A 14,593-nucleotide genomic window follows, 5' to 3' on the forward strand; every position below is an offset into this window, starting at 1 on the left:
GGATACAATCCCAATTTATGAATTTTAATTTATCCTAGAGGACATAGGGAGCTACTGAATGCATTTTAACAGGGAAGTGACATTCTCAGACCTGTGTCCTTGCAAGATTATATGGGAGTTGGAGTATACTAAATAAAGGGAGACCAATTATAACAGGAGAAGCCAATTATAATAGTAGCCTTTTATAATGGAAGAGAGCAGTAATGAGTGTCTGAACTGGGATGAAAGCTTTCCAGGGGGTCCATCAAATCCAAATTCTTTGACCTGGAGTGCAAAGATCTTCATCATAGAATCCCTAACAATTTTATTTCAAAGTACTCTTCAAAATGAACTTCATGGCAAGTGAAATATGAGTCATTTTCCATTTCATCTACTTTTATGATTCTGTGCTTTTATTCTATTGTTTATGAACTGCTGCTTATCTAAAATTTCAGTGGTCCCCCTGTCCACATTCTATTTAAATGATACCTTTCTAAAGGTTTACCATTTAGACCTAAGACCTAAAAGATCTACCTTTCTAAAAAGTCTGCATGATGCCAGGTGGAAGTATTAGAACCAAAGAGATGCTCAGAGGTAGTGGTGCAAGGGAAAGAATGTCCAATTTGGTAAAGACTTGGAATTGAATGTTAGCTCTTTTATTACTGTCTACATGATCTTGGACACATTGTTTATCTTTTCTGGACCTCAAGTTTCTTTGTAAATGGAGAAGATTGGGCTAGATCATCCCTGAGATCTCTTCTAGTTCTAACATTATGATCTAATAAGTTTTAGAGAAAATTTATAATTCAGTACAAAGAGTAACCTGATAACACTCAGAATTGTGACTTTTAAACTTTCAAGTTTTTCTGTGTCATTGAACCAAGAGTCCAAATATAGATTGATTAATACAGAATATGTTGGTTTTCATTCACATTGCATATCGGTTCATTTGAACATTTTCATGAGATGCATTATACCATCACTCTCTACACATACATATCTTGTCCTCTACAGCATGGGTGGTGGATTTTTCACATTTCTTTTTCTATTCTTTGTGGTCTATTTAGTAGTGAATGTTTTTTTTTTCAATCAAGTGTTCCAGATTCAACATCTCTGCATCTCTCTTTTATAGAATCAAATCCAATCCCACCTTCTCTTAATTTTTCTCATCTACTCAGCCACTTCTCGACACTAATTCCTACTGATGATCTGCTCAGAATATTTTTTTCTTTCTAGCTTCTTTTCTGTACTATTTCCTCCAACTAGTGTAGAGATCTTTCATCCTCTCTAATAAGCTAGATGGCAATGATGCATTTGCCAAACACTTTCATCTTTTCTTCAAGCAGGGAGATTACAACACTGATAATTGGTGACTGTAGCAGGCAGGAAGAAAACATGAGCACATGTCCTAGAGGTCATTACAACTGTTCTTTTCATATCCACATTCTCTATGTCTCAAGATAAATTAAAAATTTTTGTGATTATCCCTTTAAACTACTGTGAAAAATTCTTGTTACTATTCTTTTTATACTTATTTTGTTCCACACTTATTGATATTGTGATCTCTCAGTGTGGATTATCAGCAAAAACTAAGGAGAAGTTCTCTTTAGAGAAGACAAATAAACATATACACTCAGACTCATAGCATTATGTAATATAGTCTCACCTAAGATCTTGAAAATGAATTTTCAGAATGGTTCATCATAAGTCATTTTAATCTAGAGAGGTACTGGGTCTCAGAGGCAGTATTCCTAAGAAGATATGCACCATAATGCATCATGTGAATGTGTGTGTGTGTGTGTGTGTGTGTGAGAGAGAGACAGACAGAGACAGACAGACAGACAGAGACAGAGACAAAAAGAGAGTGAGAGAGAGAGAGAGAGCAAGAGAGCTAGAGAGAGAGAGACAGACAGAGACAGAGAGACAGACAGACACACAGAGACACACACACACATACAGAAAAAGAGAGAGAGAGAGAGAGAGAGAGAGAGAGAGAGAGAGAGAGAGAGAACCAGAGATGGAGAGATAAAGACAGAAAAAGAATGAGAGGGAGAAAGAGAGAGAGAAAGAGAGTGTGTGTGAGAGAGAAGGGAAGTGGGGGCACAAGTAGAAAGAGAATAAATTATATAAAAGGATATCATAATGAGGAAATATAGCATTATAAATTTTGAGCTGAAGTGACCTAAGAGGTCATTTCATCCAAATCCTTTATGATTCTGTTGAATTTAATGATTAGTAGCAAACATCAGAAGCAGGATTAGAACCCAGGTTTTCTGATTCAAAAAAATATATTTTTTGCATTGTACTAAAGCAATATCATAAAGCAATATTTTCTAGTCTTGGGATGAGGAGGGATGATATTATGCCAAATCTTTGTTTTTATTCATCATTTGGCATAATTAATGCCAAATTATCCATTCCTAACAGTAGGAGATTAATTTCTATACAGCCTCCCCTACTTTTCATCTGTTATTACCCAAATATTTACCCACTGATTATTTTATCTACCATTTTGCAAAATACCAAAGATATCCTCTTTAGATACAGAATCAGTCACTTAAGACTGTTCTATTCTAGATATGACTTGGGCATCCATTATAAAAAACATTTCAGGAACTATTGGGAAAATCCCCAGCACCTACATCATCTCTATTCAGATCACCTGTAATTACAACAGGCCAACTTTGAAGAGTAAGATTCTCTTTTCATTCACAGGCTGTGGATAGGACTTCCCCTCTCTTTATTTCCTTCAGTGGATTATTTTTTTACCTTTGGCCAATTGAATTTTTTAAAGGAATTACCTTCCTTTTCCAAGCTGTTGATTCTCTTGTATACCTCTCATTTCTTTTCTCATTTTTAATTTGACCTCTCTTATTTGCCTTTTAAAATCTTTTATGAGCACTTCAAGAATCCTCTTTGAACTTGAGACCAATTCCCATCATTCTTTGAGATTTCCTTTATGGACATTTCATCTTTATCTGAGTTGATGTTTTGGTCTTCCCTGTCACCATAGTAGCTTTCTATAGTCAAAGTTCTTTTCCATTTCTTTCTAATTTTCTTTCTTTTTCTTTTTGTATTTCCTCTTTTTTACTTTTATGGTCATGCCCTGCTGCCAGAGTAAAGGAGGAATTGTCTCAAGCTTCCTGTACATTTCTGAGCTTTGGTTTTGAGTATAGGAGCCCCTTGTGTTTTCAGGGGGTAGATTTGCCTTTTCTTTCAGGAAAAAAGAGCCTGGTTTCCCAGAGTTTGCCTTCTGAGCTGGAATTGGAGCCTGCCCCACTGATCTACTCCTGAACTGAGCTAAGACTGAGGGTCTCAGTTGCTGATTTGCTGTGAGTAAAACCCTCTCATTGGCTTTCCCAGAGCTTGTCTGAGTTAGTTAGAAAACACCCTTTTCACCCCCGTAAGACTGACATTTCTTAAAATTTTTCCAATCTATCTTTAACTGGAGAGGGGTTTCATTTCATCAGACTCTATTCAGAGGCTTGGTTTCTTGTGGTTTTTAAGAGAAAATGGGAGATCTCATGGCTTCTTGGATTCACTCCACCATCTTGGCTCCACCCTTGGAAGTCTCCCTTTTATTTGGAGCGAGATGAAATGACTCACCCAGGGTGAGCAGTCATGAATGAGATGAAATTTAAATTTTACTATGTAATCTTTCCTTTGAAACTATCCTTCTTTCCCACTTTTTCTTTCCTGTGGAGAAAACTATGATCTTTTTAATCATTCAGTTTTGCTACCTCCATGCCAATCTTGACTTCATACTTTCAGAAATATCATATATTCGAGAGCTAGCAAAATCTTGTCTTTCAACTTGAAAGACTCCTTTCTGTCCCCTTCTTCCATTCAAAATTCACGTATTCATCTTTGTTTTTATTCATCAGGCCCTCACTGCTCCTCATTTGGACTATTTCAATAAACACTTAATTGGTTTCCCATCCTCAAGTTTCTTCCCACTCTAATCGATCCTTCATATACTTGCCAAGTAATTTTTTAATCTTGTTCTCCCCTTATGCACTAAACTTCAATGACTTTCCATTCTTCAGTGTCAGGGTTGGCTTTGGCTCCACTGTCAAAAGTCCAAGCCTGTTATAGCTCCCCTTTAAGGTTCTTAATGTTTCTCTATTTTAAGGTTCCTTTCTCAGACACAAGCGTTCCCCCCATTTTAGAAACTCAGTTTCAAAACCTTAGTTCAATTTAATCACTTAACACAGGTTAGCTTTTACAAAATAAAATTTACTTCAATGGTTATATAGGAAAGAATGTACAAATACCCTCCTCTTACATCTTCAGGGCATTATTTCCATTACTCCACCCATAAAGGGATGGCAAGGCAGGGAAGATAGGCAGAAATTTAGCTAAGTTCCTAAATGTTCTTGGTTCTCTAAGATGATGTCCAAAGCCACTAGCTAATGCATTCTATTTGGCTGGAACCCTATACATTTGATCCTCAGGGATGACTGTAGTCTTGACCTGTTTTTATGCAATCCCAAATCTATATGGAGTATGTTACTGTCCCAGATCAATTTCTACACTTTACACTTAAAATGTAAGAAAGCAAATGGAAAGGGACAGCTGTATGGCCCGCTAGATAGAGCACCAATTCTGAAGCCAGGAGGACCTGAATTCAAATGTAGTCTTAGACATTCATTACTTATTAGCTGTGTGAGCCTGGGCAAGTCACTTAACCCCAGTTGCCTCACCTATTCTCCTTTCTCACCAAACAAAAGAAAGAAAGTAAAGGGAAGATTGGATAACTCAGGCTACTTTCTTGGCAGCCATATGATGTTGATATGGGAAGAAGATGGCCCTGAAACCTATTTTTCCATCATGAAATGATATCACTGGCCATCAGTGAGGGAGATACCTCATTCTCTCAGACATGAGAGCAGCAAAGCCATGACTGGCATTGGGTTCTGCTGTTCTGAAGATATTCAATTTCAGCTCCATGACCAATTGAAAAAAAGGCTTCCTTTTTGCATGTGGCAGTCTAATGCATAAAGCCCATGTTTATTCTAGTCCTTGTCATTCTCCTAGAAGCAACTCCTTGGTATCTTCAGCATGGAAAAAAAAAAAACTATTTTAGCAAACTGATAACCTGCCCAGACATTAGACACCCGATTTACTCCACTATTAGGGCAATTTTACATGGAGATAATTGTATATTGTCGTATCAAAGGATTGTAAGGAACTTCAAAGGCTGACTTTCCTGTTAGAGAAGAGAGATTATGATTTGGTCAATGTGACTTTGGAAAAGTCCATCAAACTTTATTAAAGCTCAGGTTCTGGACATGAGCATCTCCATTTTAAATGGATTCCATTTTCTCATGGGACAATTCAACTTGTTTTTCCATCAATCAGTATGAATGCACTAAGCTGCTTCAATAACTCTGGAATAGTGGTCTCTGTTCAATGTTCACTCATCAGCAGAAATTTCCTTATTGAGTTGGTAAAACTTGAATGCAGTGGGATGGTTAGTGAGCAAAATTAAGTAGAACACCTTTTGGATTAATAATGGCTAATATTTGTAGGATATGAGCTAAGAATTACAGATGTTATTATCTCCATTTTGCTGAGGTGATTGAAGGGAATTTCAAGGTCATCAAGTTCAACTCTCCTTTTACAAAGAGGCAACTCGCAGAATTGCACAACAATACATCTTCAGGATAAGATATGTATCTCTTATACCAAATCCATGATTCTTTCCACTGTGCCATTCAGTGCCAAATTAGAATTTTTACTTAATCATTCAGAATACATTTAATACCCAACTCCTGCAACAGTTGCTGTGTTAAACACAAGGCATACAAATATAAAAGGGAAATCATTTTTGCTTTAGTAGCAGTAGATAGTGTGCTGGGTCTGGGGTCGATAAAACTTAAATTCAAATCTTGCCTCAGACATGTACTAGCTGTATGAGCTTTGATTAATAACAACCTCTGTTTATCTCAATTTAAATTTGACAATAAAATGACATCGACCTTCTAATTTCATTGTGAAGATAAAGTGATATAATATCTGGAAAGTGCTTAGTGTAGTACCTAGAATATGGTAAATGCCATGATAAGAACAACAGCAATAATAATAACAACAATTCCAAGTAAAAATAGCATTAATGATAGTAAATTCTGGATACACACACACACACACACACACACACACACACATATATATGCATAAGTGTATATACATGCATGTATATATCTGTGTTTGTGTGTACATTCATACTTTCATACATACATGCAAACATATACACACATTTTAGTAACTTGTATGGGTGTGATGGCGGGGTCATTAGAAAATAGGGATGTGTTGGGGTTCAAATGTTGGAGTTCTTGTTCTTCTCAAAACACAGCCGGTTTATCTTAGAGCCCTCCCAAATATCTCCAAATCAAAAGGTTCTGTCCTTTAGCCTCTGCCTCTGCTTTCTTCAGCCTCCAACCAGCACAGAGATGGAATGAATCTCTTTTCTCCTTCACTTGGGGCTCGGCTAGCTTTCTGGTGAGTCTTTCAGACCAGCTTGGTCTCAGTGGGGGAAGTGCAGGAGCCCAGCCACCTACCACAGTGTTGTGAGATGAAGATGAATCTGGTTGCCCGCTGAACTCTCGACTCGTAGCTTTTTCCTCTGAAAACTCTTCTTCTGCCACCAGCCAGCCAAATGGAAAATATTCTCCCTTGCCTTGGAGAGAGGGCTTCTGGCGTAATTCAGCTGAAATCTCCCAAAGTACTCTGTGTCTGTACCAGAGTGCTCCTCTCCAATGCAGCTGAACTCTCTTCTGCGACCAGCCAGCCAAGTGGAATAGATTCTGGAATAGACCTCTCATCACTGGCCTTATATCTGACTCTTCTGAGAGAATGGGATTATGGGTTTTCTCCCATAGTACTCTCTGGCCCTAAGAGCTTTAACGGAGGTGTGAATTCTTTGTAACAAAGTTACAAAGTTTACTTTGTGATTCTGGCATACTTGTGAACTCCGATGAGTAAAGGTGTAAACACAAGCATTGTACTAATTAGTTCTACTTAGTACCTTGTTTCAGGTTCTGCCCAAAACATCTTCTTGTAAGATTAGATCAACTCTAATTAGTTAGCAGTTTGTAAAGATTCCAACAGGGATGGAATGAAAATCAGAAAACATTTATCTGAGGAGAGAAGCCTAGGAGGAAACTAGAATTCCTAAGATGGGGTGTTGAGAAATGGAAAGTATTCCATAGTGGTAGGGAACAATAAGGAACAATAAATGACCGAGTTTTGCTAGAATTGATATGTGAGTAAGAGTAGCAGTTTGGGGTCAGATAGTGAAAAATCATTAAATCCCAGGCAAACAGCCTTGTTTTTTTCTCCTTAAGGGATTAGAGAGTTACTAAAACTTCTTGAAAAGAGAAATGGCATGGCCAAACCAAGGATTTAATAAAAATCACTCTGATAGTTGTCTGTATGAAATGGTTTATAGAAAAGAAGGAAAAAAATAAAGGGAGATGAAATAGATTATTGGGAAAAAACATAGGTGAGCAGTAATGCTTTGGATTAGAGTATTTTCAATGTGAGAAGAGGAGAAAGAGATGTATATGAGAGATGTTAAGGAGGTTGAGCTGAGAAAATTCCCCATCTGAGTGGATATGAGAAGACAGTCATAGTGAAGAGTCAAGACAACGTCCCAGTTTACAAAGTGGAAGAATGGTAGTATCCCAAATACTGGTAAATTAAAAGGAGAGATGGGTTTAGTGGAGCAGTGGGAAGAATTATTTCTATTTTGGAAGTGTTAAATTTGAGATGCCTATGGGACATCCACATGGAGATGCCCAGAAGATAGTGGGGCAAATAAATTGAGAACTTAAGAGACCTTTTGTAAGTTCTATATAGAGATGATCAATGCTTGATGAAAGTTATTGAGGACCGTAAGCAGCAGTCTGTGTAGGCAAGAAGAGAGGAAGACCATAGAGCAGATTTGTAGGAGTAAAGTTTGTAGGACATGACTGATGATCTTACAAAGGACACTGAAAATGAGGTATCTAGTTTATTCACATACCTGTGAGGCAAGTGGGCCACTAAGATCTCAGGTTTCTGCATTTCCTTGCCTGAGGTAGTTGAAGCATTTTTAGGAGTATCTCTACATAGTTCTTTGTGTTGAACTAAGCTCACATTAGCTCCACAGTAGATTTTCTCTATTCCTTTTCTCTAGTCCACAAAGTTTTCTGTGCTTGCTGTCATTCTCATTGAAGCTTCCTTAGCAGAACTGCCAACCTCAAACCTACTTCTCCTTCAAAGAGTTCCTTTGACTTGTCGGAATAAAACACTAGCTGTTCCCTATTCAAAAGATAACTGAACTTACAGACACCAAAGGATTTTTTTCCTCCCTTTTTAAGCTATCTTTGTTTTAGCATGAAATGTTATTCCTGAAAAAAAAATGCATTCCTCCAAAACTGGGAGGCAGGTTTCCAAATGTGCCATTAGAAGAAACAGCAGCCAGTGTGCATTTGAACTGAATGATTGTGTATGTGCTATCCATTGCTTTGATGGTGGTAAATGTGAGCCCCTGAGGCAAGACTTCACAATACACCAGCTTGAAAGCACCTCTTGTATGTGAACCTGGCTCCATGTGTGTCAGTGCCGGGATGCACAAGAGGTAATGCCAGGATCATTCTGATTAGAAAAATACCACTTCTGCTATTGGGAAAAAATAAAACAATGTCTATCTACCACTTACTTTCTTTCCCCCTCTTTTCTTCTTCTTTTTTATTGTTTTTTTAATTATTAAAGTTTTTATTTTCAACACATATGCATGGATAATATTAAGCATCCACACTTGCAAAACTTTGTGTTATATTTTTTCCCCTCTCTTCCCCCTGTCTCATCCCCTAGAGAGGATGATGCCCTAGAGGACAAGTAATCCAATATATATTAAACATCCATTTATACATATTTCTACAATTATCATGTTGTACAAAAATCATATCAAAAAGGGAAAACGTGAGAAAAAAATGCAAACAAACTACAAAGAAAATTGTGAAAATGCTGTGTTGTGATCCACACTCAGTTCCTACAGTCCTCTCTCTGGGTGCCAATGGTTCTCTTCATTACAAAATCTTGGGAACTGGACTGAATCATCTCATTGTTGAAAAGAGCCACATCCATCAGAATTGATCATTGTATAATCTTGTTATTGCATTGTACAATGAAGCACAGAAATGGTTTTGCTCATTTCACTTAGCATCAGTTCATATAAGTCTCTTTGCAATCATCCTACCAATTGCCTCTTATAAGAACAATAATATTCCATAATATTTATATATCGTAACTTATTCAGCCATCCTCCAACTGATGGACATTCACTGATTTTTCAGTTCCTTGCCACTGCAAAAAGGACTGCTACAAATATTTTTGCACATATGGGTAATTTTCTCTCCTTTAAGATATTTTTGGGTTATAAACCCAGTAGAAACACTGCTGAATTAAAGGGTACACACAGTTTGATAATCCTTTGAGCATAGTTCCAAATTCTCCCCAAAATGGTTAGATCCATTCAGAATTCCACCAACAATATATTAGTGTTCCAGTTTTCCCAAATCCCCTCCAGAATTCATCTGAGAGGTGAATAGTGATAACTCAGAGTTATCTTAGTTTACATTTCTCTGATCAATAGTGATTTAGATCAACTTTTCATATGAATAGAAATGGTTGCTATTTCTTCATCTGAAAATTGTTTATTCATATTCTTTGATCATTTATCAATTGGAGAATCATTTGAATTCTTATAAATTTGGGTCAATTCTCTATATATTTTAGAAACAAGGCCTTTATCAGAACCTTTGAATGTTAAAAATGTTTTCCCTGCTTATTGCTTCCCTTCTAATCTTGTCTACATTAGTTTTGTTTGTAGAAAAAACTTTTATAAAAACTTAATATAATCAAAATTGTCCATTTTGTATTCAAGAATGTACTCTAGTTCTTCTGTGACCAGAAATTCCTTCCTTCTCCATAGATCTGAGAGGTAAACTAACCTTTGTTCTTCTAATTTGCTTATGATATCACTCTTTATGTCTAAATCATGAAATCATTTTGATCATGTTATTATGTAAGTGTTAAGTGTGGGTCAAAGCCTAGTTTCTGTCATATTAATTTCCAATTAATAGGAAACTGCTAGGAATAGCAGTTTTGTCAAATAATGAGTTCTTATCCCAAAAGCTGGGGTCTTTGCTACCACTTATTTTCAATGGAAGACAATGGATTTTTCTGACCTTTCTGTACTCGGAGAAGGAGATCATCTCACTTCCCATAATGTTTCCTTACAGGTCTGTGATGAAGTCCTGAACGTTGAGGATGGTTGGAAAACAGAAACTGAAGAAATGATAAAATTATTCCCAAGGGGAGACAGGAGGAAAACTCTGATAATGGAGATCAGTTTAGTTCTGCGATGGTCCCACTGGCTGGATATAATCCAGTGAGAAATCCACGTTATGTCAAATCCCTGAGGCTAAATTTTCCCTATGGAATAATATGGGCCCCGGTTTTACTGCTGCATTAACCTTGGGTCAGTCTGTCACTGGCACTCTGCCCTGTGGTGTCTTTTCCCTTACCCTCTTCCCGATTCCATGTAGTATCTTTCTTAACTCCACTATGCTTCTCAATCCCATTTTTCCTCCTTATAGCTAATTACTTTTTTTAGAATGATCAGTATCTTTCAGGATTTCGCTGCCAGCTAAGATCAAGCCCCAATATCATGGTGTGCACCCTTTCTATTGAATAATAGTGAGTTCCACTGAGGAACCTGTCTTTCATGTGTTCTCCCACTCTGTTTCATATTTACCATTCCTGGTGTCTATTCCATTCCATTATTTTGTCTGTAATCTTTCCCCTAAATAAATCTGCCTTTTGTAAAAGAGAATGCCCATTGTAAATTCTTCCCATGACCAAACCCCAACTTTTGTTGCTTCTCCTAAAGCACATCATCTGGTGCCTAAATAACAATATTTGATACTACATCAACTACATCATCTGGACAAGATACATAGATCAAAAGGAATATGCTTGAAATGGAGATGATGCTTTCAGTGCTGGAGGTTTTAAATTAGCTTCTCTCCAGGATAAAATCTACCATGGACCTTTGCATGTTCAGCCTGGACTATAAGCATGTATGCATGTTCATCACCTTTTTCCTCTTGGGGAAGCTTGGGAAGCACTTGGGAAAATGATAGAGAAGTCCTTCAGGAACCAATTTACACACATAGGAATGAGTGATGGAAGAATAGAAAATAGCAAATTATGGAGCATTTTCCCACATTTGTCACTGTGGCTGATCATTAGTAATAGGGAGAACCCAATCTAATTTGCAGCATTGTGTTAAGCCTAAATTTACATATATCTTAGTTTATCACATGATTATTATGGTGGCTTTTTTCATTGCTAGTTATCTGTAACTGGTAGTTAAATGAATTGATACACTCCTAGAAAACTAGATCATTGTTTTTCCAGTTGAACCATCTGGTCAGCTTTCTTTCAAGAATCACTAGCAAGCAAATGGCTAATTACTGAGATATATGCAGTGAGGACCTTTAGTCAGCCATCTAACACATCTCAACTTAGTTTCTATAGGAGTGGTCATTCTGTCAATGTTTTGAGTAATTAGACCCTATAAGACTTTGGAGTTCTGCCTTTAGATAGTACTTATCAAAAAATTCTCTTGCTGTGTTTGCTCTTTCTAGTCCTGCTATTAGGAGCAAATAGGATACAGATGTATTTAACACTGTCCATGGAGTGTTAAGGCATCTAGGTAATAAAACTCAAAACAGTTGACAAACTGCTAAATGGCAAGCAATGAGCATAGCTTAAGGAAAATGAAGTTACTACAACAACATTTGATAATGGGTGAACCATTATAGCCAAATGGATAGAGATGTAGACCTGGAATCAGGAAGATTTGAATTCAAATCCAGCTTCAGATATTTACTAACTGTATGACCCTGGGCACAAACCCTCTTTGCTTCAGTTTCCTCATCTATATCTATATCTATATCTATATCTATATCTATATCTATATCTATATCTATATCTATATCTATATCTATATCTATATCTATCTATCTATCTATCTAAAACTGAGTTAGAGAAGGAAATAGCAAGCTACTCTAGTATCTTTGCTAAGAAAACCCCAAATGAGATCACAAAGAGTAGGAGATGATTGAAACAATTGAATAACAACAACAAAACAAACATTACAATCCCTTATCTCATTATTGTACTTGTTCTTAACATCTGGAGGAAAAATAATGAAGTTGGTAGTTGTACCTTCATATAATTCAAATTTTCAGTGTATCAGTGATATCTTTGACGTGCATGTCTCCAGTGGTGAAGATCACAGGTCTTCCATGCCTTCTTAGCCAGTGTGACTCTTCTCTATGTTCTTTATTGGAGAAAGGGGGTTTCTTTTAGGTCTTTTAACATTAAAAGAGTGCCAATCCACCATATAAGCTCTTTCTCACTACATAACTGGCTCACCTTTTTAGGTCCTTTATATTTTTGATGTTGGGTTGGAGTAGGATTAAGAGTAATTCTTCTTAACTTTATATCTCTAGGAAAGTCAGAATCTTCAAGCAGGAATCACATTAGCTTCAACCTGACCATAGATAATGGGAATGAGTTAGTCATGAAGATCATACAACAACAGAAATCTGCCTGTGATGAAATATGTCTTTAGGTTCTCTTGTAGTCTTAATCAAGAATGTCTCTGGGATAACTAGATGCCACAGTGGATAGAGTACTGGCCCTGAAATCAGGAGGACTTGAGTTCAAATGCTGCTTGAGATACAATACTTAATAAGCTATGTAATCCTGGTCAAGTCACTTAACCACAACTGCCTCAGGAAAAAAAAATAATAAAAAGAATGTCTCTAGCAATATCAGAGACAGGAGCAAGTTTTCTGATACAAAGGGTGTAGAAAGAATTGTCAAAGCACTAGAATAGCTGCAATTTGTCTTTTCTCTGCTGCAATTTGAACCATTATGCTTCTTTTCCTTATAGACATGCACTTAAGATATATATATATCAAGGAGTATATTTATTTTTATTAAAGCTTTTTTATTTTGAAAACATATGCATAGATAATTTTCAACATTCACCCTTGCAAAACCTTGTGTTCCAAATTTTTTCCCTTTGTTCTCTTCATCCCCTGTCCTAGATGGAAAGTAATCCAATATATGTTAGAGATATGAAATTCTTCTATACATATTTCCACAATTATAAAACTGCACAAGAGAAATCAGATTAAAATGGGAAAAAATGAGAAAGAAAACAAAACACAAGGAAATAACAATAAAAAGGGAAAATACTATGTTGTGATCCATAGTTAGTCTCCATAGGCCTCTCTCTGGGTACAGATGACTCTCTTTATCACAAGATTATTAGAACTGGCATGAATCACTTTGCTGTTGAAAAGAGCCATGTCCATCAGAATGAATCATCATATAATCTTGCTGTTGATGTGTACAATGTTCTCTCACATAAGTCTCTCCAACCCTCTCTGAAATCATCCTGCTGATCGTTTCTTATAGAACAATAATATTCCATAACATTCATATACTACAACTTGTTCAGACATTCTCCAATTGATGGATTCCACTCAGTTTCCAGTTTATTGTCACTACAAAAAGGGCAGCTACAAGCATGTTTTCCCATGTGGATCCTTTTTTTTTTCCTGAGGCAATTGGGGCCAGGTAACTAGGCACAGCTAGAAAGTGTTAAGTGTCTAAGGCCAGATTTGAACTCAGGTCCTCCTGACTTTAGGGCCGGTGTTCTCTCCAGCTGGCTGCTGCATTCTTTTCCCTTTTTTATGATCTCTTTGGGATGCAGGCCCAATAGAGACACTGCTGGATCAAAGGGAATGCACAGTTTGATAGCCCCTTGGGCATAGTTCCCAATTGCTCTCTAGAATAGTTGAATCGGTCCACAACTCCAACAATGTATTAGTGTCCCAGTTTTCCTACATCCCCTCCAACATTCACTATTATGTTTTCCCATCATCTTAACCAATTTGAGAGATGTGTAGTGGTATGGAAGAGTTATTTTAATTTGCATTCCTCTGGTCCATAGTGTTTTAAAGCATTTTTCATATGATTAAAAATAGTTTTAATTTTCAAGGAGTGTATTCAGACAAAGTCAAACACATACTATCATCCAGGAATTCAGACTCGATTGATATTATTTTGATGTTATCTATTTTTTTGTGTTCAAAGAGGACCAATTACATTCCAGGGTTATGTCTTGACTTGTGCAGGAAAAACATTCAATACAAAGTTGTCACACTCACTGTCTCTTCCATGATCAGTGAAGTCCAGAGTAAAACAAACATCAAGATGACTCATTAGAGTAATAAATGATCTTGGCATCTTTAATGACTACTTAAGCTTTAAGTGCTCCATAGCATCTGTTTCAGCTGTCTTCATGGTTATTGGGGGGAAAAATTCTCATTTGCCCATTGTACCTAAAGAAATATTCAAATGCTTGAGGTCGAAATCCCACTAATTCACCAACAGATATGAGGTTGGTTACTTTCAACCTGCTTTAGCCCATTTGCTGAAACATTTTCACCTGAAACTGGTTACTATGGCTTCTTGGAGCCAC

This window comes from Antechinus flavipes, chromosome 2, assembly GCF_016432865.1.
Source record: "Antechinus flavipes isolate AdamAnt ecotype Samford, QLD, Australia chromosome 2, AdamAnt_v2, whole genome shotgun sequence".
In the NCBI taxonomy this organism is placed as follows: domain Eukaryota; kingdom Metazoa; phylum Chordata; class Mammalia; order Dasyuromorphia; family Dasyuridae; genus Antechinus; species Antechinus flavipes.